Source organism: Mustela erminea, chromosome 11, assembly GCF_009829155.1.
Source record: "Mustela erminea isolate mMusErm1 chromosome 11, mMusErm1.Pri, whole genome shotgun sequence".
Classification (NCBI taxonomy): domain Eukaryota; kingdom Metazoa; phylum Chordata; class Mammalia; order Carnivora; family Mustelidae; genus Mustela; species Mustela erminea.
The window spans coordinates 70,641,212-70,666,589 of record NC_045624.1 but is presented as its reverse complement, the minus strand read 5'-3'; the positions used below and the strand labels follow the sequence as shown (position 1 = coordinate 70,666,589).

Here is a 25,378-nt window from a genome sequence, read left to right as displayed (position 1 = left end):
GTGAGGACAGGATGTGCCTTCCCTGGCTCCCTTCCTTCAAGTTGGCTGAGATGGTCAGTTTTATGTGTCCGTTTAGCTGAATTTCTCAGTCATTTAATCAAACACGAACTCAGGTATTGCTGTGAGAGTATTTTTTAGATATGACTGAAGTCTATAATTAATTGACTCTATGTAAGGAAGATTCTCCTAGGTCATCTGGGCAGGCCTGACTCAGTCACTTGAGCCCTTAAGAGCAGAAGTGAGGCTTCTCACTTTTAGAAGACCAAATTCTATCAATGGACAGGAGGTTCATCCTGTGTCTGAGAGTTTCAGCCGGCCCCTCCCAAAGGCCTATTATCACATTGTGGCCTGGCCTTGCTAGTCTCCACAATTACATATGCCAGTTCCTTGCACTAAATGCCTTACTGTTTATCTCCTACTAGTTCTGTTTCTCTGGTTGATTCCTGACTGATACAATAGCTTCATGCTGGCTCTGTCTCTTAACCAAAGGCCAATGCTCCTGTCAAGTGACCAGCTCTATATGACTCTCTCTCCTTCCTGTTCTGCAACTGCTTCTGGGCTAAGGGTGGCAAGAGCCTGAATTACTGAGTCGTTACTACAAGTTTGCATACCCCACGTTTGTACATAATCCCTATGTAAGTCACTTGTCGCCAAATCAACCTATTTTGAGTGTGTTATTTCCTCTTGGGACCTAAGTGATACATCCATTAATAAGAACACTTAATTTAGAAAACCATCATCAAATGCACTAATTCTTTTTTTTTTTTTTTTTTTTTTTTAGATATTATTGAGTGCCTCTTAGGAGCTGGCCAAGTGCAAAGCTCAAGAAATATGACGATTAATAGAATAACATTGTCTGTGTCTTCATGAGATTATAGTTTGGAGGGGGAAGTAGACAGCTCAACAAATAACAATTGTTTTTGTAGGATATTCTACAGTAGGGAAAGGACAGTACACAATAAGAGTGCAGAGAAGGGGCTCCTAAGCCAATACTGAGTTGAGGCATCTGTGAAATCTTTATGCAGGAAGAGATAATCCAAGCTAGGCCTGAAGTCAGAAGAAAAAATGAGCCAAGCAAAGAAAGGTGTGGGGTAAATGGTAAATGGGTGTATGGTGGGGAGAAGTGTTTCTAAAAAGGGAGTAACATGTGCAAAGGCCTAGAGTCCCAAGAGGGCATGGCTTCTTTAAGACTCCGAAGGTCACTGGGAATAAGAGGGGAGACAGTGCAGGTTGCAGAAGCAAGGGGCAGCCAGATCAGGAAGGATCTTGCTTTCAGGTTAAAAAAGGGTTTCAGGCCTGGGGATGCTGTAATCAGAAAGATCACTCCAAAGTGCAGAAAAAAATACTGAAGGGGTGAGACTAGAGTCCTAGTGGTACAGGCAAAAGAGAAAATGGTAGTTTTCGAGAGATGCTTAGAAAGTAGATTTTACTGATCTCAAGGAGAAATGGGATTTGGGCTCTGAGGGATGGGGAAGGTGAAGGAAAAAGAAGAGTAAAAATGTCCCTTCGTTTTCAGTGTTGGCTGGATGACTGACGGAGCAGTGCCTGGGCTAGGAAACACAGGTGTCAGGAGAAGAGAATGAGGTGAGTTACGAACACGTTCAATTTGTGGAGCCTGTGAGTAATGTGGGGGTGGGGTGGGGTGGGATGAGGAGCAGGATGTACAGGTCTGAAGCCCGGAAGAGAGTTTTAGACAAGAAATAAAAATCTGAGATTCATTAGTAAGTAGATGATCATCAATCCTATGGGACTGACTGAGAAATCTTAGGGAAAGAATATAAAGTGAGAAAGAGTAGGGTCACAGACCAAAGCAAGGAATGCCATATTTGGATGGATGGTAAAGAAAGGATCTTACGAAGGAGTCTGAAAAGCAGGAGAGAGGGAAAAAAAAAATGAGGGGAATCTTTTGAAATGTGAGAAGAAAGTGTTTCAGGCAATTTTTGTATAAAAGAGTAAGAAGGGTCTGGAAATTGCACTAGGGAATGAGGAAGACATCGCTCCCTCCTTCGAACCTGGACAGAGTGGGGGAAATGTGTAACTTCTACGTGAAAGACAGCAGAAGTATAGCCTCCTTATGGGAGAACTATGTCTTAATTGAGGCAAGGTGGTGCACATTCTGAGAAAAGAGAGAGTGTTCCTATATTACAGAAGGGATTTCTAGAAGATGTGGTTGGAGGTTTGGACAAAATGCCCTGAGAGGCATGAAGATGTGTTTGTAGGGTCCATTTCTCCTTCTACCACCGCAGTGTTCTTAACATACCAGCAAGACAAAAGCACCATCTGTCTGAATAATAATATCCAGACATATGGGTGATAGTCCACCAGACATGCAGGACTCCATGGTTGTGACCAATGGCGCCAATAAGTAAGAAGCAATATTTTGCAAAGTAAAACGAATCTGGAATACATAGGTTTAGTTTGACAAGCTCCATAAGCTGCTGTATATATCAGTGATTCCCAAATAACAGAGAAGAAATGTTCCCTGATTTGAGGCAAAGTGACAAAAATGCAAATAATGTAATGAATTTTTCAATAATATTAATAATTATTATTTCAATTCAATAATGGCCAAATAGATTCAATTTTAATAACAGTTCTTTACCCTTAAGTTATATTATTCCTTCAATTTTTGGTTGTTAAAACTGGTTCTTTTATGAAACGATGGTAATAATAAAAGACAATTTATCTAAATGATCTTTTTTGGTAAGATAAAAGAGTGGAAACCTATTAATTTTATTGGTTTTTGAAAACTCTAAATCTGGAAACTGTTCATTGGTTTCTACCCTTGTGAATATTTTTTTCCCAGTGTGATATAATTTATTCATACCAATTAAGAATTAGGAAGATGGGACTTAAATGTTACTTGACATGATAGTCTTTTTGTCAGCTGCCAAGTAGCATCCATAGCATTCCCTCTGGAACACAGTTTGGGGGAGCTAGTGGATGTATGAGAACTCTAAGAACAAAGGATTCTGCATTCACTTAAACTTGTAAGCCTTGCATACCAAATCTTTCTCCTGTGTTTTGTAATGTACATATCACATGAAAGACTAAGAAATCTTGGAGTCAAGAAATCAATTAAATTTTGTTTAATGGGTGAACAAACTAATTTGTTTGCTGCACAACTAATTTTGTTGTCTGGCACACCTAATTAATGTCTCCTGGAATAATCTTCTGTGAAGACCAGTTCAAGAAGTGTTTGAATGGTTGCTCTTGAATAGTAATTAAAAATGTATCTCCATGCTATATATAGGAAATCCAATCAAAGCTGAAGCCTATTGAAGTACAATTTAATTTTTAAAAAATTATATCATACTGGGGCACCTGGATGGCTCAGTGGGTTAAAGTCTCTGCCTTCAGCTCAGGTCATGATCCCAGGGTCCTGGGATGGAGCCCCACATCGGGCTCTCTGCTCAGCAGGGAACCTGCTTCCACCTCTCTCTCTACCTGCCTGCCTCTCTGCATACTTGTGATCTCTGCCTGTCAAATAAATAAATAAAATTTTTAAAAAAATTATATCATACTGATTTTTACATACCTCTGTCTGTTGGCCATGCTCAAAAATAACAATAGCAAATATATATGTGGCATTTACCATGTTTTGGGCACTATTCTAAACACTTTCAGACGTGTTAACTCATTCATTCTTTGAAATTGCCTACAAGGTATTATAATTATCCCCATTTTATGAATGAAGGTACTAAGCCACAGAGGGATTATGTCGCTTGTCCAAAATCATGCAGTTTGGTCCAGAGCTCAAGCCTTTGGTCACTCTGCTGTGTTGCTTTCTCACAGGTTCCTTATAGCTGGCAGAGTCGCCAAAAGTGAATTCATGGCTGCATGGCTGGACTGGCCACCTATAAACTTGCCTAAAGAATGAATGGTGGGAGCACTTGGGTGGCTCAGTGGGTTAAAACCTCTGCCTTCAGCTCAGGTCATGATCGCAGGATTCTGAGATCGAGCCCCGCATCGGGCTCTCTCCTTAGCAGGGAGACTGCTTCCTCTCTCTCTCTCTCTCTCTGCCTGCCTCTCTGACTACTTGTGATCTCTGTCTGTCAAATAGATAAACAAAATCTTAAAAAAAAAAAAAAAAAAAGAATGAATGGTGGATTGAGGTGCTCTGACACTATTCAGCAAGGGTTTACCTGATCAAGATTGACTGTTTCTCAAGCTTGGTCCCACCACAAGACATCATGAACTTTCCACAGACTTTGGAAATAATAAGGGCCCAGGGTAAATTCTCTTTGAAAGGAGTCACCAAGGTAGGGACTGACCACACTTCTAAGGAACCAGGGACTCAGGGAGAGAGCCTATCTCTAGTCTCTCTGGAAGGAGTTGGCCAGGATGGACTGATATCTTGGTCAGGATTTACTCTGGGAGAGGCTCTGGTTTCAAGGCTCTTGTCACAAAGGCTTCTGGGAAGTGGTTAGATTAGTGCTGGCTAGTGGCTGAGGCTGGGGTATTGGGCAGAGCTGGTGTGAGGGAGGACAGAGGACCGCTGACACCTAATTGGGCCACCTCCCCAGTTCTCTGTTGAATTCTCAGACTGCAATTAACCTTTCATTTGAGAAAAATAACATTCTGCTTTTGTGCTTGTTAAGAAACCGCTCACATAAAACCAGTGACTCAGTTGTCCTCCCCTGAAACAATTATTTGCCACCAGTAAAGGTCTGTAAGCATTCAGTACTAATTTAAGTTCAAGATTGTTCTGCTCCCCTGTTTTGTGGCCAAATTATATTGGGAAAAACACTTCCAAATATCTCTGGATATCTTCAAAGTTCATCCTGTGTTTCAGTCATAATCAAGGTTTTTGTTTTGTTTTGTTTTTTAAGAATGCCAAAGCCAATCCCCTTGGGGTGGGAAGGGGCGACTAAAACATTGAATTTAAAGAAATTAAAGCAAGAACTAAAAGAAAGTTGGTAGAGAGGAGTTGAAATTAAAGTCATACCTTTGGCAAACATAGTTTTAACAAAACCATATATAACACTGTTAATTACAAAAAAAAAAAAAACAACAACAACCAAAGGGAACTTACAAATATAAGTAGTAAATCTATTTGGCTAATTTGGGGGTATAACCAGGCATAGGCGCTGAGAGAGCATACTTGTCTGTTCCTAAAACGTTAGCAGCCAAGTCCAAGGATGGAAGGCAAGAAAACGCTCTTCTATAAGGGGGTAGTTTCTTACTGTTTCCTGAAAGAAAACTTTTCATCCTGTTATCATATTTTTGCCCCTTTCCCACTAAACTGACAGAAAAAAATTCAATTTTATCACAGGAGGAGATGGTCATCCTGGAAATCAAAGAGTAGGGTGCTGTTGAAATTGCTTGACAAATCATATTAAGATATAAGCACTTGGCTTATTTGGAGATGCAGCCAAATATTTGGGGGCCACTTGCTGATAAAATTGTATGTCAGAGAAATTCAAGCTTTTGAAAAGTCCCATGCTAGTATTCTTTTGGGTTGCCAGTTTGTTTTTACTAGTAATTACACATTAAAACTCCACTTTGTTTCGCTTAACAGATGGCATGTGAGACCGTAGGTGACAAAGACAGATTATCAAGGGAAGTGGTAGAAAATCCTTCTAAACTATTTGAAGAAAGGAAAGATTTTAAATCAGGAGTAATTAAACCCAGCAGGAACTAAAGTCAAGATGCCCAGACTACCTAGTAGAGTCATCATCTCTAGCCTTATAGTTAAGTGATTCTGTGGTTCAGCTTAGACTTTCATTCAGAAATGAGTCCATTGTTTGATAAAGCAAAAATAGAACAGAAAGTTCTTAACTATTAGTGGATAAATTATGGTTGATGATTGATTATTTTCTTAACGAATTGTGTTCTTATATAAATGCAGAATAAAAATTGCCCATAAATGTCTCAAACCACATACCTATGTCTTATTCTTTGAATAGCTTTATAGCATATTTAGTGCCTTTTAGGTATTTATTTAATTCTGCTTCATCTTTAAATAAGGATATCTATATATAGATATAGATGTAGATATATATAAGGATATCCATATATATACAATATTATATATATATATATGTATATATAGGCTCAATAGCGTAACAAGATTTTATATGCGGAGAAAAAATGCCAAGAGGGCATTGCAGGCATTTTTTTTGTTCATTCTTCAAGACCTAGCTGGAAGGTCACCATCCCAGGAAGCTCTCTCCGCTTTACTGGGACAAAGTTAACTGTTCCCTTTTCTCTGCTCCTATAGCTCTTAGTCCAGACCTCCACCAGAGCACATAGCTATTACTTTAATGTAATTATTTGCTTCCATTTAAGCTCAGAAGCAGAGAACTTGCTTTATTCGTGATTTTGTGTCCACACCTGGCACTGTGTATGGCATACAGTAGGCACACCATCATTACCACTGACCCATGGTCTTTTCAATGGGAAGTAAAGGTAGAAACTACGGGAGGCTTGCAGATACAGCTATCCACACGCTGACATTGTCTGAGACTTCTTTTTTGCCTTTGAACTTGCCTGGTACCTCTGTCCAAAAGTCCACCCAACCTTGATTTTTAAAATTATTATTATTGTTAATTGATTAATTTGAGAGAGTGAGAGCAAGCAAGAGATGAAGTATGCGCGTGCACATCTAAGTGAGAGGAGATAGGGGAACGGGGGAAGGAGAGGGACAAGCAGAGTCCCGCGTGGAACAAGAGCCCATCACAAGGGCTCCATCTCATTCAGGACCCTGAGATCACGACCTGAGTGGGAACCAAGGGTCAGATGCTTGACTGATCCACCCAGGCACCCTGCAACCTTGATTTTTTAGGTATGAATCTTACTGAGTCTTCTAGTGTGCCTAAACTCTAGCGTGTCCAACACTTTGGTTGTTCTAAATTGCATAATACTGAGCTCAATTTGCAGTTAGGGCACTGTAGAAGAAAATTCAGAAAACTTAGAATTTATATGTAAGACTTGGAGGTAAGAGTTAACCAGTTCCCACCTACCCAACTCTAGGGCAGTGCCTTAGCGTTATCTCATCTCACTCTCTGTATGGATATGACTACTATCCGGTCTTTAATTTAACTTAATTTATTGTGTTTTAAAAAACAAACACTTTATTGAGATGTAATTTATATCTATATACGACACCTCTTTAAAGTGTACAATTCAATGGTTTTCAGTATATTCATAGAATTGTGCAGCCAATACTACTAATTCCAGAACATTTTCATCATCCCCCCCAAAAATCTGAACCAACTGGTCACCAACCACCTACCCCCCTAGCCCTAGGCAATCACTAATTTCTTTTCTGTTTTTATAAATTTGCCTATTATGGACATTTCAGATAAATGGAATCATATAATACCTGGTCTTTTGTGTTGGGCTGCTTTCATATAGAGTTTTCAAAGGTCATTTGTGTTGTACATGGATCATTACTTTATCCCTTTTTACTGCCGAATAATATTCCATTACTTCTATGTACCACATTTCATTTATCCATTCATTAGTCAATGGATATTTGGGTTGTTTTCACTTGTTAGTTGTTACGAATAGTGCTGCTATGAACATTCCTGTGTAAGTTTTTATGTGGACATATGTTTTCATTTCTCTTGAATGTATACCAAGGTGTGGAATGTTGGGTTACAGGGTAACTCTATGTTTAACATTTTGAGGAGCTGCTGATCTGTTTTTCTTTTTTTTTTCTTTTCTTTTCTTTTCTTTTCCTTCCTTCCTTCCCCTTCCTTCCTTCCTTCCTTCCTTCCTTCCTTCCTTCCTTCCTTCCTTTCTTTCTTTCTTTCTTTTTTTAAGATTTTACATTCTTACATGTCAGAGGGAGAGAGCACAAGCAGGGGGAGCAGCAGGCAGATGGAGAACTGGTTTCCCCACTGAGCAAGGAGCCCGAAATGAGACTTCATTCCAGGACTCTGGGATCATGATCAGAGCTGAGGAAAATGCTTAACCCACTGAGTCACCCAGGCGTCCCTGCCATTCTGTTTTTAAAAATGGGTACACCATTTTAGACTGCCACTGGCAATTATGAGACTTCCAGTTTTCCCACATCCCCACAATAGTTGCTGTTGTCTGTCTTTTTGATTATAGCTAATCTAGTGGGTTGTAAAGTGGTATCTCATTGTGGTTTTGAGTTTTATTTATCATGGCTGATGATGTTGAACATTTTTTCATGTGCTTATGGGCCATTTGTATATAGTCTCTGGAGAAATATCTACTCAGATATTTTGCACATTTTAAAATTAAGTTATATTATTATTGAGTTGTAAGAGTTCTTTATATATTCTAGGTATAGTAAGTCCCTTAACAGGTATACAATTTGCAAATATTTTCTCTCATTTTGTGGGTTTTCTTTTCACTTTTGTTTGATGGTAACTTTTGCAACACAAAAGTTTTTCATTTTGATGTAATTCAACTTATCTATTTTTTATTTTCTGTTATTGCTTGTGCTTTTGGTTTCAAACCTAAGAAACCACGGTCTTCTCTAAGGTCATGAAAATTTAGGCCTTTTTGATAAAGTATTTTATAGTTTTAGCCTTATATTTAGTTTTTTTTTTTAAATCTATTTTGAGTTAATTTTTTATACAATGTGAGGCAAAAGTCCAACTTTATTATTTTGCTTATGGATATCCAGTTGTCCCAGACCCATTTATTACGAACATTGTTCTTTCTCCCACTGAACTGTATTGACAATTAATTGACTGTGAATGCAAGGCTTTATTTCTGGACTCTAAATGCTATTCCATTGATCTAAATGTCTGTCTTTATGCCAACATCATACTTATTTTATTATTGTAGCTTACAGTAAGTTTTAAAATTGGGAAGTGTGAGTCGTCCAACTTTGTTCTTCTATATCAAGATTACTTTTTTTTTTAACCTATTCTGGGTTGCTAGGATTTCCTTATGAATTTCAGGATCAGTTTTTTAATATCTGTAAAGGAGCCACTTGGGGTTTTGATAAAGATTGAATTGATTCTGTAAGTCAACTTGGGGGGTATTGCCAATGAACACAAGTGTGTCCATTGTATCTAATCCATGAAAAATACACCTTTTTATTTATTTACATTGTCTATTGTTTCATGATGTTTCGTAGTTTCCTCAATAGAGGTTTTACATTTCCTTTGTTAAGTTTATTTCTAAGTGTTTTATTCTTTTGATGCTATAGTAGATGGAGCTGTATTTATTTAATTTATTTGACAGAGAGAGAGAGAGAGAGAGAGAGAGAGCAAGAGAGGGAACACAAGCAGGGGGAGTGGGAGAGGGAGACACAGGCTTCCTGCCAAGCAGAGAGCCTGATGTGGGGCCTCTATCACAGGACCCTGGGATCATGACCTGAGTGCAAAGCAGACACTTAATGACTGAGCCACCAGGTGCCCCAGATAGTGCTGTTTTTTTTTTTTTTTTTTTGTTATGCCTACAGCTTTTCTTTTTTTTTTCTTTTTTTTTTCCCCTCCAACATTTCTTTGGCTGTTCAGGGTCTTTTGTGACTCCATTTTAGAATTGTTTGTTCTAGTTCTGTGAAAAATTGTATTCCATTAAATGTGCAGATCACTTTGTGTAGTATAGACATTTTAACAATATTTCTTCTTCCAACCTATGAGCGAGGAATGTCTTTCCATTTCTTTTTGTTGTCTTCAATTTCTGTCATCAGTGTTCTATAGTTTTTAGAGTACAGGTCCCCTCACCCCTTTGGTAGGTTTATTCCTAATAAGATACTATTATTTTTGGTGCAATTGTAAATGGGGTTGTTTTCTTAATTTCTCTTTCTGCTCCTTCATTTGATGTATAGAAATCCAACAGATTTCTGTACACTGATTTTGTATCCTGTGGCTTTACTGAATTCGTTTATCAGTTCTAGCAGTTTTTTGGTGGAGTCATTAGGATTTTCTACATTTGGTATGTGGTCATTACGCAAAAAGTGAAAGTTTTAATTCTTCCTTACCAATTTGGATGCCTTCTATTTATTTTGTTGTTTGATGCTGCATCTAGACTTCCAGTACTATGTTGAATAAAAGTGATGACAGTGGACATCATTGTCTTATTCCTGACCTTGGGGGAAAAGCTCTGTTTTTCCCCATTAAGGATAATACTAGTTGTGGGTTTTTCATATATGACCTTTATTATGTTGAGATATGTTACTTCTAAACCTACTTTGTTGAAGGTTTATCATGAATGGCTATTGCACTTCGTCAAATGTTTTTTCTCCACTATTTAAATGATCATAAGGTTCTTAACACTTTGTTTTATTAATGTGGTGTATCACGTTGATTGATTTGCAAATATTGAACCACTCTGGCAACCTAGGAATAAATCCTACTTGATCATGGTGAATGTTTATTTATTTATTTGAGGAGAGCGAGCATGAGCCAGGGGAGCGGGGCAAAGGGAGAAGAAGAGAGAATCTCATGCAGACTCCTCACTGTGCGTTTGATCCTACTACCCTGAGATCATGACCTGAGCCAAAATCATAAGTCAGACGCTTACTAGACTAATCCACCCAGGAGCTCCATGAGTGATTTTTTTTTTTAAGATTTTATTTATTTATTTGACAGAGAGAGATCACAAGTAGGTAGAGAGGCAGGCGGGGGGCGGAGGGAGCAGGTTCCCTGCTGAGCAGAGAGCCAGATATGGGACTCGACCCCAGGACCCTGAGATCATGACCTGAGCCGAAGGCAGAGGCTTAACCCACTGAGCCACCCAGGTGCCCCGATTTTTTTTTTTAATGTATTGTTGAATTTATTTTGCTAGTACTTTGTTGAGGATTTTTGCATCTATGTTCATCAGGGGTATTGGCCTGATAGTTCTCTTTTTTTAGTCATGTCTTTATCTGGTTTTGGGTATCAAGGTAATGCCAGGTTCATAGAATGAATTTGGAAGTTTCCTTCCTTTACTACTTTTTGAAATAGTTTGAGAAGAATAGGTATTAACTCTGCTTTAAATGTTTGGTAGAATTTTCCTGTGAAACCATCTGGTCCTGGAATTTTGTTTGTTGGCAGTTTTTTTGATTACTGATTCAGTATCTTTACTGGTTATTAGTCTGTTCAAATTTTCTATTTTTTTCTGTTTCAGTTTTGGTAGTTAATATATTTCTAGGAATTTATCCATTTTTTCCAGGTTGTCCAATTAGTTGGCATATAGTTTTTCACAATATTCTCTTATACTTGTACTTCTGTGGTGTTGGTTATTATTTCTCCTCTCTCACTTGTGATTTTATTTTTTTGATCTTTTCTCTTTTTTTCTTGATAAGTCTGGTTAGAGATTTATCAATTTTAGTGATTTTTTTCAAAGAACCAGCTCCTGGTTTCATTGATTTGTTTTATTTTTAATTTTTTTTTTTTTTTTTTTTTTTTTTTTTTGTTTTGATGTCATTTATTTCTGCTCTAATCCTTAATATTTCTTTCCTTTTGGTGGCTTTAGGTTTTGTTGTTCTTTTTCCAGCTCCTTTAGGAGTAAGATTAATTAATTTTTTTGAGATTTTTTTCTCTTCTTAAAGTAGACCTGTATTCAATATATTTTCCTCTTAGAATCACTTTTGCTTTATCCCAAAGGTTTGGGACTGTTGTGTTTTCATTTTGATTGTTTCCACATAATTTTTTATTTCTTCTTTTATTTTCTGGCTAGCCCAATCCTTGTTCAGTAGCAGGTGATTAAACCTTCATGCATTTGTAATCCTTCCAGATTTTTTTGTGTGACTGTATCCTAATTTCCTAGGGTTGATGATCAGAAAAGATGCATGGCATAACTTCGATCTTCTTAAATGTGTTAAGGTTTTTTTTTTTTTTTTTTGTGGGCTAATATGTGATCTGTTCTGGAGAACATTTCATGTGTACTGGAAAAGAATGTGTATTCTGTTGTTTTAGGATGGAATGTTCTGAATATATCTGTTAAATCCATCTGGTCCAGTGTGTCATTCAAAGCCATTGTTTCAGTGTTGATTTTTTGTTTAATCTCTCCATTGATATAAGTGGGATGCTAAAGTCTCATACTATTATTATTATCAATTAGTTCCTTATGTTTGTTATTAACCCAACATAGGGTGCGTAAATATTTAAAATTTAAAATATTTAAAATCTTGTTAGAGTGGCTTAATTATTATTATATAGTGACTTTCTTTGTCTTTTGTTACAGTCTTTGTTTTAAAGTTTATTTTATCGAACATAAGTATTGTTACTCTGGCTTTCCTTTGCCATTTTCTTGATAAGTGTTCTCCATCCTCTCACGTTCAATCTGCAGGTGTCTTTAGGTCTAAAATGAGTGTCTTGTAGGAAGCACATAGATGGGTCTTTTTTTATCCATTCTGTAATGCTGCGTCTTTTTTGATTGAAGCATGTAGTCCATTTACATTCAAAGTAATTAACTGATAAGATACGTATTTATTGTCATTTTGTTATTTGTTTTGTTGTTGTTTCCAAAGATTTTCTCTGATCCCTTCTTATTTTTCTCTTTCATGGTTTGCTGATTTTCTTTAGTGATATATTTGGATTTCTTTCTCTTTATTCTTTGTATATATGGTTACCATTAGGTTGTAAATAACCCCTCCTGCATATAGCAGTCTATATTAATTTGATGGTCATTGAGTTTGAACCCATTCTTTACTCCTCTCCTCCCCACAGTATTAGGTTTATGTTTTTATATTTTACATCCTTTTATTTTGTGAGTACTTTGATTTTTTTTTACAGTAACATTCATTTTTACTGCTTCTGTGTTTTCTACCTTTATATGGTCACTTTTTCTTATACAGTTGCCAGGGTGATATATATTTGACTTAAAAGCCAAATTTGGCCTGTAGGTATATACGCTCTTGAAATTTAGGCCAAGAGTGTGCTCTCTAGACAGACATCACATTCAAGCTTTTTATTCTGCATTTTTTATATTTTTACATTTATGTTTATATATTTATATTCTGTGTATTTCTTCTATTCTGCAGTTAAGCCAGGTATTTAAAGGCTTTGAAGTTGGTAATGCTTGCAATAAACCAGCTTTCTTTTGGCATATTTATTTATCTCAATGGAGTAATTTCCTGGTCTCTGAACTTTGAAATCTTGCAGTCATTGTTGATAACTGTTTTTTTTACCCTTTAAAATCATTACCCTATGTATTTAACAGCACTGAACTGTACTTAAAAATGGTTAAGATCGTTAAAAAAAAATCACCCAAATTAAATACAAATAGATTTTTATTGTATATGATTTAGACAATCAAAAGTACAAAAGCTCTGAAAGTCCTCCTTCACTTCTCTCTAGCAACCCTTCCCCTTTTACAGATAATTATTGTCACTAAATTGGAGTATGATTTTTTTGGTTCACTTAGAGACTTTTACACACACACACACACACACGGCTATTAGTTTTTTACATAAAAAGTAGGCTGGGATAATATCATGGAGGTTCCTTAAAAAGTTAAAAACAGAGCTACTCTATGACCCAGCAATTGCGCTACTGGGTATTGACCGCAAAGATACAAATATAGTGATCCAAAAGGACACCTGCACCCCAATGTTTATAGCAGCAATGTTCACAATAGCCAAACTAGTAGCCAAACTAGAAAGAGCCCAGGTGTTCATTGACAGATGAATGGATAGAGAAGATGTGGTATATATATATACAATGGAATACTATGCAGCCATCAAAAAATGAAATCTTGCCATTTGCAATGACATGGATGGAACTAGAGGGTATTATGCTGAGTGAAATAAGTCAACCAGAAAAGGACAATTATCATATGATTTCACTCATAGGTGGAATTTAAGAAACAAAATGGAGGAGCATAGAGGAAGGAAGGGAAAGATAAAACATGATGAAATCAGAAAGGGAGAAAAACCATAAGAGATTCTTTTTTTAAATTTTATTTTATTCATTTATTTGACAGACAGAGATTACAAGTAGACAGAGAGGCAGGCAGAGAGAGAGGAAGGGAATCAGGCTCCCTGCTGAGCAGAGAGCCCGATGTGGAGCTCGATTCCAGGACTCTGGGATCATGACCTGAGCAGAGGTCTTAACCCACTGAGCCACCCAGGCGCCCCACCATAAGAGATTCTTGACCATAGGAAACAAACTGAGGGCTGCTGGAGGGGAGGGAAGTGGCTTGGATGGGGTAACTGGGTGATACGCATTAGGGAGGGCACAAGATGTAATGAGCACTGGGTGTTATATACAACAGAAGAATCACTGAACTTTACTTCTGACACTGATAATACACTGTATGTTAATTAATTGAATGTAAATAAAATAAAATAAAATGTAGGCTGGACAAATATATCCCTATCTTATTGACAATAGGTGCCTTTAGATGGAGAAAGTTCAGTAAAGGGGAATGAAGGAGAACTTTTCAGTTTTTAGCCATTACTGTCAATGTTGCATGAACAAGATTTGCATACATCTTTGTATAAAAGCTACCTCAGCAAGACAGGAAACCTGGATGCTACAAATGAGAAGAATGGTAGACTATGTAAAAATACTATACTGTATCAGTCAGGGTTCAACCTGAGAAGCAGAGCCAATAAGGAAAATAAATAAATAAAAATATTAGATAGATTGATAGATAGATTGATGTGATATTGGGGCTGATTAAGGAAATCTGAAATGAGCAGGGCAGGTCCTCAGGAAGCAAGAATCATAGGTAGCTTGGAACTGTATCTTCTTTTGGAAAAAGCCTCTGTTCTATTTTTAAGGCTTTTCAGCTGATTGAATCAGGCTCACCCAGATTATTCAAGATAATGCACCTTACCTAAAGTCAACTGATTAGGGGTTTTATTTACATTTGCAAAATACCTTTACAGCAAAACCAAGATTAGCATTTGATCAAATAACTGGATACTATAGCCTAGCCAAGGTGACACATCAAAAATTAAAAATTTATGGATAGCAAAAGACACTATAAACAAAAAGACAACAGACAGGTAAATATATTTACAATATAGGTAATAAAAATATTAATATTCAAAATTTATTGAGTTCCCCCAAATCAAAAAGAAAGCCAGGGTGCAGCTGATAGAAATATGGGCAAAAGATATGAACAGGAAATTCATATATATAATATGATAGTCTGATGGAAAAATGTAAGAAAATGCTTAAACTCACTAAGAATTAAGAATAAAAGGTAAAATGATTTGAATTTTCAAAATTAAAAAAATAAAATTTTAAATTTCCCTGGTAATTTTGGCAAACATTTTTTTAAGATTATTTATTTATTTATTTATTTTAGAGAGAGAGAGAGACAGAGTGTGTGTGTGGGGGGGTATATGAGCAGTGGGAGAGGAAAAGGGAAAGAGAGAGAGAGAATCTCAAGCAGGCTCCACACTGAACATGCAGCCTGACAAGGGGTCTGATTTCATGACCCTGAGATCATGAGTCAAAATTAAGAGTCAGTTGCTTAACTAACTGAGACACCCAGGTGCCCCTTGGCAAATGTTTAAAAAGGTGGATAATATCTAAAGTTGGCAAAAATGCAGAAGAACGGGCATTCTCATTCATACACAATCCTTTGGTGAGAGTATACATTCCTAAAGACTTTTTTTTTTTTTTTTTGGATAAAGTCTTTAAAAAGGAAATGTAGCAGTAGCTATGAAAATTTTAAATAAGTATAACTTTTACTTGGTGAACTATTGCCATGAATCAATTGCCTTATTCCTTCTGTTAATCACCGACTTCCAGTGTTAGTCTTGTATGACTGATGAGCCCAGCTGAATTCTCTGATCCTTCTCTTTGTATCTGAGTTCAACTTACACACTACTGCTAGATAGATCTTCCTAATCCTCTTTTTTTCTCTTACACACACGTGCGTGCACACACACACACATACCACAGCATTGTTTGTAACAGCCTCAAGCTGGAAATGACCCAAATGTCTAACATAGCATGGATAAACAATTTGAGATATATTATGGAATATTTACAATAAAGAAAGTGAATGGACTATAGATTACAAACACTGACATGGATGATTCTCAAAAAATATTCTTGGGCAAAAGAAGCAAAGATCAAAGAAAATACAGTATGATTCCATTTAAACAAAATTCAGGAAAAACTAAATTAAAGTGTGTTATTTAGAGATGCATAGGTAGGTAGTAAAATCATAAAGAAAAATGAAATAAATGACAATTCCAGATGTCAGGGTAGAGATTTCCTTAGCTCAGTGAAGAAGGGAGTTTTGATTAGGGATGTGAATTCAGGAGACTTCTGGGATGCTGCTGATCTTGGACTTTTTGACCTTGATGAGGATAACATGTTAAGCTGAACATACATGCTTTATGCTTTGTCTCTATTATCATAATTTTTAAAAATGCCACTAGGGTACTTTCTGAGGAACTGGCAGTCTCCTATTTCTATTCTCCCCGGGCTTTACTGAGATATAACTAATGTGTAACACTGTATAGTTTAAAGTGTACAATGTGTTGATTCAATATACTTACACATTGCAAAACGATTACCACCATAGTATCATTGACCCTTGAACAACACAGATTTGAACTTCATGGGTCCTCTTATATGTGGATGTTTTTCAATACAGTACATTCCTATAATGTGTTTTCCTTATGATTTTCTTTTCTCTAGCTTACTTTGTTGTAAGCATACACTATATAATACCTATAACATACAAAATAGGTGTTAATTGACTGTTATTGGTAAGGCTTCTGGTCAACAGCTGGTTAGTAGTAGTTAATGTTTGGGGGAGTCAAAAGTCATACTTGGATTTTTGGCTGTGCAGGGAGTGGGGGTTTGGGGAAAGGAAGTCAGTACCTGAAGCCCAGCATTGTTGGAGGGTCAACCCCAGCATTAGCCACTACCTCCAACCTGTCACCTGTAGTGGTTGCAACACATTTTGCCTTATCATTTTCTAAATTAAATTTACTTTTCTGTTTATTGTATTTGACTTAAAAATTGTTAAAAATAAATTAGATGAAACAGACCATTATGAATTACTTCCTGCCTACAGAATAAAGGTCAGACTTCTTCACTTTCAAATTCCTCCATATACTGGCTACCTCAGCCTTTGTAATCCTACTCCTACTCCTGTCTTCACTGGAAGACAAAAAATCCCCCAAACAAAACCAAACCCAAAAAAAAAGCCCCAACAGATACTAATTTTACCAAATTGCCTTTACAAAAAAAAAAAAAAAAAAAAAAAAAAAAAAGACCTTTTCTCTTGTTCTTTATTTGAAAGTAAATGGGGGAGAATTTTGAATAGCTTACCACACATTTTTCTAAGATGAATCAGAGCAGGATGAAATGCCTGCTTGGTCTTTGGCTATAATGAAAATGTATCCACGGCACAATTTTCAGGAAGAACACATTTCTCCCAAGTCATTATCTAGTTAGCATCACGTGTTCACATTATGACTTTTCTTTTAGCTTAAATAAGCTCAAAAACTTTGTCAAAATGAGGGTATATGATGTTAGATGTTCTGTTGTGCCCAACACAACACATGAGAAATACAAAATGACAAGAATTGAGCCCAGAGTCCTCATGCACAGACTATCGGTTTTCACACTTAGTCATAGCCAACTTAACACACAGACGCCGCTGAAAGAACCAGGGCCAAATGTTCCTGGAAAATGGGACTTCTGAGCCTCACAGACATTTGCTGCAAATACCTGAGCCTCATGCCTGGGTGGAGATCTCAGCAGGAAGACTGATGGGCAGCTTCCAGGGGAAAAACTGAGGGAGGGGCAGGATGTGGTCTTGGTGATTCATTAGTGGCCCCCCCTTCACCACCCATCTGAGTCAGCATGCGGCCACATGGCCCCACATGGTGGCTCTTGAGCTGTCATACCAGACCTTCTATACTTGCCTTTATTAAAGCAGTTGGGTGATTTTGGAAGCCCAATTTACAGATGAGTACTTTTATTCTTTCTTTCTAAATCAGTCAAGCAAGAAATTGTTGATGCTTTCTGATGGACATGATATGGTGGCGTGAAGTGCTGTGGGGTGTTTTTAGACTTGCTTGCCTCACCTGGTTCTTCAAATGGTAAAGTAATATCACATATCTGCAGGCAGCCTAACCTAGGAGATGAGAACCCGGGTGCTGGGGCCAAGCCCACCGGGTTCAAATCCCTGCTCCCCACCCTTGGATTTCTCATTTCAGAAGTGTGCACATATCATTCTTTTTTGCCCTTCGGCATGAATTGTGTGCCCTTAATGGGATCGGTGCAGTGGAAACTAAAAGTCATCCTCGTTGGTGCAACAGTGGCAGAGGTCCCAGAGAGTTCCGGCAGAGCAGCGGTGGTTCTGTTGATGGCCGTGTCTGGGTTCCTGGCTGGCGGACTGGATCACATTGTCCCAGGCTGGGCATTAACTTTCTGTGACCTCATTTGGGACACTGTTCTTGATTGCAGAGGCCTCAACTCACCATGCTGGCAATTCTGGGAGTTACACAATGACCTTTAAATGCTTAAACCAAACTTTTGGTTGCTTTTGGATGTAACTAAGGATAGGGCGCCTGGCGGGGGGATTCAGTGGGTTAAGCATCTGCCTTAGACTCAAGTCATGAGCCCCAGGGTCCTGGGATGGAGTACTGCATCGGGCTCCCTGCTCAGCTGGGAGTCTGCTTCTCCCTCTGCCTTTCTCTCTCTCTCTCTCTGTGTCAAATGAATAAATAAAATCTTAAAAAAAATGTAAGTAAGGATATTTACTGATTCAATGACCTGAGGAGCATTTATTACATTTTTCTCAACCTATTTTTTTCATCTGTGAAGTAGCTTAGTAATACCTCTCTCTTAGGGGTAATGGCAGACTTAAGTATGCAAATATATGCATATCCAGCACTCAGTATGGTACTGGCCCATAGTAAGACTGCATAAAATATTAGCTATTATTATTAATAATTTGTTGGGCATCAGAGTGATAACGGAGTGTCTACAGTAAGAGTGAATTTTAGTATGAGGAGGTTCTTGCCATTTACCTTGGAGCCAGGAATGACAGTTTGGAGTCTTAGAAATTGAAGATTATTACATGTTAGTTTCAAGATTCACATATGGTGACCCCATCTGAATGGTTATATAGAAGAAATAATTCTCTTTATTGCAATGATAGGAACTAGGAATTTTTACGGCTCATGGCTTTAATTTATGTTTGGTTGATTTAGGTAACCATATATTTTTAGTTTTACTTATTTAAATGTAACATATCGACTGGAAAGGGCACAAATCTTAAGTTTGTAGCTTGATTATCATACAAAACAAGATACTGCTCAATACTAACATTACAAAGGTTTACTTTGTGCTCTCATCCTCCAAAGGTAACCACTACACAGATTTCTCTTGCCATAAATTGGTTTTGCCTATTTTTGAACTTTAAACCGGATTATATAGTAGGTACACTTTTTGTTGCTAAATGTTACATTTTTAAAATTCAATCATGTTGCTACGCATACAAATAGTTTTCTTCACAGATGTATAGTATTGCATTATGCATATACTTTATTTATCCATTCCATTGTTTTTTTTTTAAAGATTTTATTTATTTATTTGACAGAGAGAGATCACAAGTAGGCAGAGAGGCAGGCAGAGAGAGAGAGGGAAGCAGGCTCTCTGCTGAGCAGGGAGCCCGATGCGGGACTCGATCCCAGGACCCTGAGATCATGACCTGAGCCGAAGGCAGCGGCTTAACCCACTGAGCCACCCAGGCGCCCATCCATTCCATTGTTAATCGACATTTGTGTGGCTTCTAGTTTGATTCCTTTTTTTTTTTTTTGGAAGATTTTATTTAATTTGACAGAGAGAGAGAGAGAATAAGCAGGGGGAGTGGCAGGCAGAGGGAGAGGGAGAAGCAGACTCCCTGCCAAGCAGGGAGCTTGATGCCCCACTCCATCACAGGACACGGAAAACATGACCTGAGTCAAAGGCAGATGCTTAACTAACTGAGCCACCTAGATGCCTCTTGATTCTATAAAGAATAATGTACTAAGAATATTTTTGTAACTATGTTTTTGTGCTCATATGTAGGCATTTCTTTTGCATTTACTCCTAGGGGCTGAATTGCTGAGTTACAGAGTAGGTATATGCTTAACTTTACTGGCAACAAAATTCCCAAAGTAGTTTTGCCAATTTGCAGTCCCACAGCATTTTAAGAGTTTCTCGCAGTCTATACCCTCACTATTGTCAACCCTTTAAAATTTAGGCATTCTGGGGTGTGATATCTTGTTTTGTTTTCAATTTGCCTTTTCCTGGTAACTAATGATGTTGAGCACCTTCTACTGGTCATTGGCCATTTGGATACTCTCTTGTGTAAGAAATGTATTTATATCTTTTATCCTTTCTTAAAAATAATTGAGTCATCCATTTTTTCTTATTGATTTATAAGAGATATTTATATGGCCTAGAAATAGTTCTTTGTGTGATTTATCCATGTAAAATATCTTCTCCCACATTGCTTCTTGTCTTTTCATTCTCTTAATGGTGTCTTTTGATGAATAGAGGTTTTATTTTTTTTTTTAGAAGATTTTATTGACTCATTTGAGAGAGAGAGGGTGAGTGAGTTGGGGAGGAGCAATGGGAGAACAAGCAGACTTTGTGTTCAGTGGGGCTCAATCCCATGCGGGTCGATCCCATGACCCCAAGATCATTACCCGAACCAAAATCAAGAGTCAGATGCCCAACTGACTGAGCCACCTAGGCATCCCATGATGAACAGAGGTTTTAAATTGTAATGAGTCTGAATGATCAATCTTTCCTATTATGTTTAGTGCTTTTTTTTTTTAAAGAGTCTTAATTTTTTGAGATTAGTTTTTTTAAGTAATCACTATACTCACTCTGGGGCTTGAACTTGCAACCCTAAGATCAAGAGTTGCATGCTCTACCAACTGAGCTAACCAGGCACCCCCAAGAGACTTTATTTTTAAAAAGAAGTTTCAGGTTTACAGAAACATGAGCAGAAAGAACAGAGATTCCCATATATTTCTCTCCCCTCCCCAGATTCCCCTATTACTAACATCATGCATTGGTGTGGTTCATTTGTTACAACTGATAAACCAATATTAATACATTACCATTAACTAAAGTCCATAGTTTACATAAGGGCTCATCACTGTGAAAAAGTGTGAACACTTTGTGAAAGTGTTGTACACTTTCTTTTTGGCTCTGACAAATGCATAATGTTATTTATCAACCGTTACAGTGCCACATAGAAGTTTCACTGCCCTAAAATTCCCCTGTGCTCCACCTCTTCATTCTTTCCCAGCTCCTGACAACTGCTGATCATTTTACTGTCTCCACAGTTTTGCCTTTTCCAGAATGTTATATTGGTGGAATCACATGGTGTGTAGTCTTTTCAGACTTACTTCTTTCACTCAGTGATATGCACTGAAGGTTCTTCCATGTCTCTTCATTTCTTTTTAGCACTCAATAGTATTCCATTGACTGGGCGTACTGTAGTTTATTTAACCATTCACCTACTGAAAGACAACTTGGTGGCTTCCAAGTTTTGGCAGTTATGAACAAAGTTTCTGTGAACATTTGTGTATAGGTTTTTGTGTAGTCATAAGTTTTCAATTCTTTTGTGATAGCTGGATCATATTCCAAGAGTATACTTAGTTTTGCATGAAATCACTAGATTGTTTTCCAAAATGGCTGTACTATTTTGTATTCCCACCAGCAAAGATTGAGAGTTCCTGTTGCTCCATATCTTTGCCAGCATTTGGTATCATCCATATTCTGAATTTTGACCATTCTAATTGTTGTGCAGAAGCTCATTGCTATTTTAATTTGCATCTTCTTGATGACACGTGCTGTGGAACATCTTCTCATATGTTAATTGTTCAGCCATATATATTCTTTGGCAAGGTGTCTGTTAGGATCTTTGGCTCATTGTTTGTTTGAGAGAGAGGGAGAGAGCATGTGCATGTTTGAGTGAGAGCCCAGCACGGGGCTCCATCTCACAATCCTGAGATCACGCTTTGAGCTGAAACCATGAGGTGGACACTTAACTGACTGAACCACTCAGGTACCCTTAGCTCTTTTTAAAATTAGGTTGTTTGTTTTCTTATTGTTGACTTTTTTTTTTTAAGATTTTATTTATTTATTTGACAGATAGAGATCACAAGTAGACAGAGAGGCAGGCAGAGAGAGAGAGAGAGAGCGGAGGAAGCAGGCTCCCCGCCGAGCAGAAAGTCCGATGTGGGGCTCGATCCCAGGACCCTGGGATCATGACCTGAGCTGAAGGCAGAGGCTTTAATCCACTGAGCCACCCAGGCACCCCTATTGTCGACTTTTAAGAGGTTTTTTTGATTTTGGTTTTGGGTTTTGTTTTGTTTTGATAACAGTTCTTTATCAGTTGTGTGTTTTGCAAATATTTTCTTCCAGTCTGTGGCTGGTTTTCTCATTCTCTTGATATTGTCCCTCATAGAGCAGAAGTTTTTAAATTTAATGAAGTCTGCATTAACCATGATTTTTTTCATGGGTAATGACTCTGTAAAAAGCCACAGACATACCCAAGGTCATGTAGGTTTTCTCCTATGGCCTCTTCTAGGAATTTTATAGTTTTTGTTCTATATTTAGCTCTGTGATTCATTTTCTGTTGATTTTTGTAAAGAGTATAAGGTCTATGTCTAGATTTACTCTTCTTGTATATGGATGTCCACTGTTCCAGCACCATTTGTTGAAGAGACTGTCTTTTCTCTATTGTATTGCCTTTGCTCCCTTGTCAAAGATCAGTTAACTTCATTTATTGGAGTTATTTCCAAGCTCTCTGTTATCGTCCACTGACTTATATTTCTTCTTTCATCAATACCACTGTCTGGTAATACCATTGTCTGGACTGCTAAGTCACATTCTTATGGATGCCTAGACATCCCCAGTGTGGAAAATCAAGCTCATTATATAGAGGATGGAATTATGGCTCAGTATCTATTTGGGCTTATTGTCCATGGATCCAGAACTAGTTTATTTGTGACCAACTTAAAATGTACTAGTCTGTCTCTTTCAGTGGCAAGAGATAGAAACCCAGCTCAAACTTAAAGAAAGAAATGTTTTAGCTCACAGGAACTAGGAAGAACTGAGTGGAACTGGCATCACATACATTCCAAATATCTGTCTCTTTCTGCTCACCTTCTTATTTAGAGGATTTTTAATAAGAAGAAAAATTAAGGGGCACCTGGGTGACTCAGTGGGTTATAAAGCCTCTGCCTCCGGCTCAGGTCATGATCTCAGGGTCCTGGGATCGAGCTCCACATCGGGCTCGCTCAGTAGGGAGCCTGCACCCACCACCCCCTGCCTGTCTCTCTGCCTACTTGTGATCTCTGTCAAGTAAATAAATAAAATCTTTAAAAAAAAAAATTAAAAACCAAAAAACCTACTTCTTACTGGCTTAAAGAATAATTTCTTCATTTCCTTCAAGTGTTTGTTCAAATCTCACTTCCTCAGTGAGGCTGACCAACCTTCACTTTATTCAACACCTGTCTCCTTTTTACCGTGCTTGACTTATACACTTTATCCACTTACTACTTCTTAACATACTGTATTATTTCTTTATTTATGTTTTTAGTTTATTATCTCTCTTGGCTAGAATGTTAGTTCCACAAGGGTAGGGTCCTTATGTATTTTGTTCACTGAGAAATTCAAGCTCCTAGAACAGGGCACTGACAGCACCCCACAGGGTAGGTGCTCAACAAATATTGCTGAGTAAATGAAAGGGAATTTATTTTCTCATATAAGATGAAATCCTGAGTTGGATGGTTTCAGGATTATTGGTTCTGTGGCTCAGTGACATAATCGAAGCCATGTTCTCTTCATCTTCCCTGTCTGCCACCCTCAGCATGCCAGCTTGGTCTCTTGGTCTGGCTCTCTTCATGGTTGCAAGATGGCTGCTGCAGTTCTGGGCATCCCATTTATGTCTTTTTTTTCTCTAATCAATGAGGAACCCTATATTGATTTTTTAAAGACCACGCTTGCATATATAACAACAGAAATTAGAACAGATGCATAAAATAAATGCAACCCTCACAGGCACAGTCTTAATATAATTACTCAGTTGCAACAATGTTAATTTTGTTAATGTAAATTTATTAATGTTAAGAAGGCATTTCTGGGTATAGCTAAATATAATAATTTGGATACAGCTTTTGAAAAGTTTAATAGCTGGAAATTGTTTTTTAAAATACACATTATTTATTTTAATAAAATTTCTTAGGAAAAAAATGAGGAACTCTGTCATGAGGATGACTAAAGGGCTGAATATATTAAAGTGAGATAAAGTATTTTTTAAAACTGTGAAAATGTATTTAAAAATATAGAATTTCCATAAGGCATAATACAGCCAAAAGCACAAGAAAGATAACTAACACATTTTTTTGATGAGATCAACTGAATGCATATTTTATTTAACGTAGGTCAAATGAATTAAGAAAACTCCCTTTTGCTAAAATAGAAAATAAGATAGCGGCAAGGGATCTGCTGAGCTCTTTTAATATTAACTGCTTTGAAAAACTAAAGAATAATGTGAAAATGTTAACAAACAGACTGCATCGGTTGCAATATCGCTCCACCTATGTGAAAGGCTCATGCTTATAAAATCTGAAGAGAAAATAACTACAAATCACCCTGTTAATCCAGTGGGCATTTCTAGCTGAATTAAGTTTGTCCTTATTAAAGAAATTATCTCCGTTTTTTCCCCCCTCAGGAATGCATGTAAAACAGTTCCTGTCTCGATGTATGCCTAAGGCAAAAAGTTCAGCGCTCAGTTACCTGCTGTGTGAAGTCTCCTATTTTGCCGGGAGCAAGTGAAATAGCATTTTAATCGGGAGTCTTGACCCATGCTCTTCTTTCTCCCTTCACAGCTCTGCAAGCTATTTGGCATATGAAGGTCCTGACCTGAGAAAACCATCTTGGATAACCACGCAAGGAGAGGGGAAAATGCAACACCTAGGAGATTTCAGTAAACAGTAGAATCATGCCAACCTAATCTGTGTTAAAATGCTTGGAATGTGGGAGCCGCCGATGATGCCTGTTGTCTGTGTGTCTGACTGAATCCTTTCTTTTCTCAGAGCAGCAAAGCCAAGCCTGGGAACCAGGCCAAATGCCTGCCACTTACCTTAAATTGATCAGCCACTTTGAGATTAAAACCCCTGAAAGCTGCCACACCGTGAAAACAAGGCCTCCTTCACATTAAAGGCAAATGGCGACTTTGGGTTTGCTGTGATCTTTTTTCCATTTTATCCAGTTTTTCACTGTGCACACTTTTTTTTTTTTCTTTCCATTTATGCTCCAATGTAGAAGCCAATAGTTACAGCATCTTGGCCAGGCATTCATTAAGGTTTATAAGAACAAAATTTATGGTTATTTAGGAGCTGGTACAAAGACAGACTGTTGCTGGAAAAAGTAAAAGAAATACAGGTGGGAAATATAAGTCTCAACAAAGGCCCATACTATAGAGGAGGGTGCTGGGCGCTCAGGTCTTGGAGGAAAATTAGACTGTA

General features: G+C 37.6%; 1 long non-coding RNA gene across 1 annotated transcript; it reads left to right on the top strand.

Moving 5' to 3' along the window:
* Window positions 1-25,137, top strand: LOC116569483. Its single transcript, XR_004277054.1, has 3 exons — window positions 1-53; window positions 1,517-1,584; window positions 24,740-25,137. It is a non-coding gene; the product is annotated as an uncharacterized LOC116569483 (long non-coding RNA).
* The last annotated feature ends 241 nt before the right edge of the window (window positions 25,138-25,378 follow it).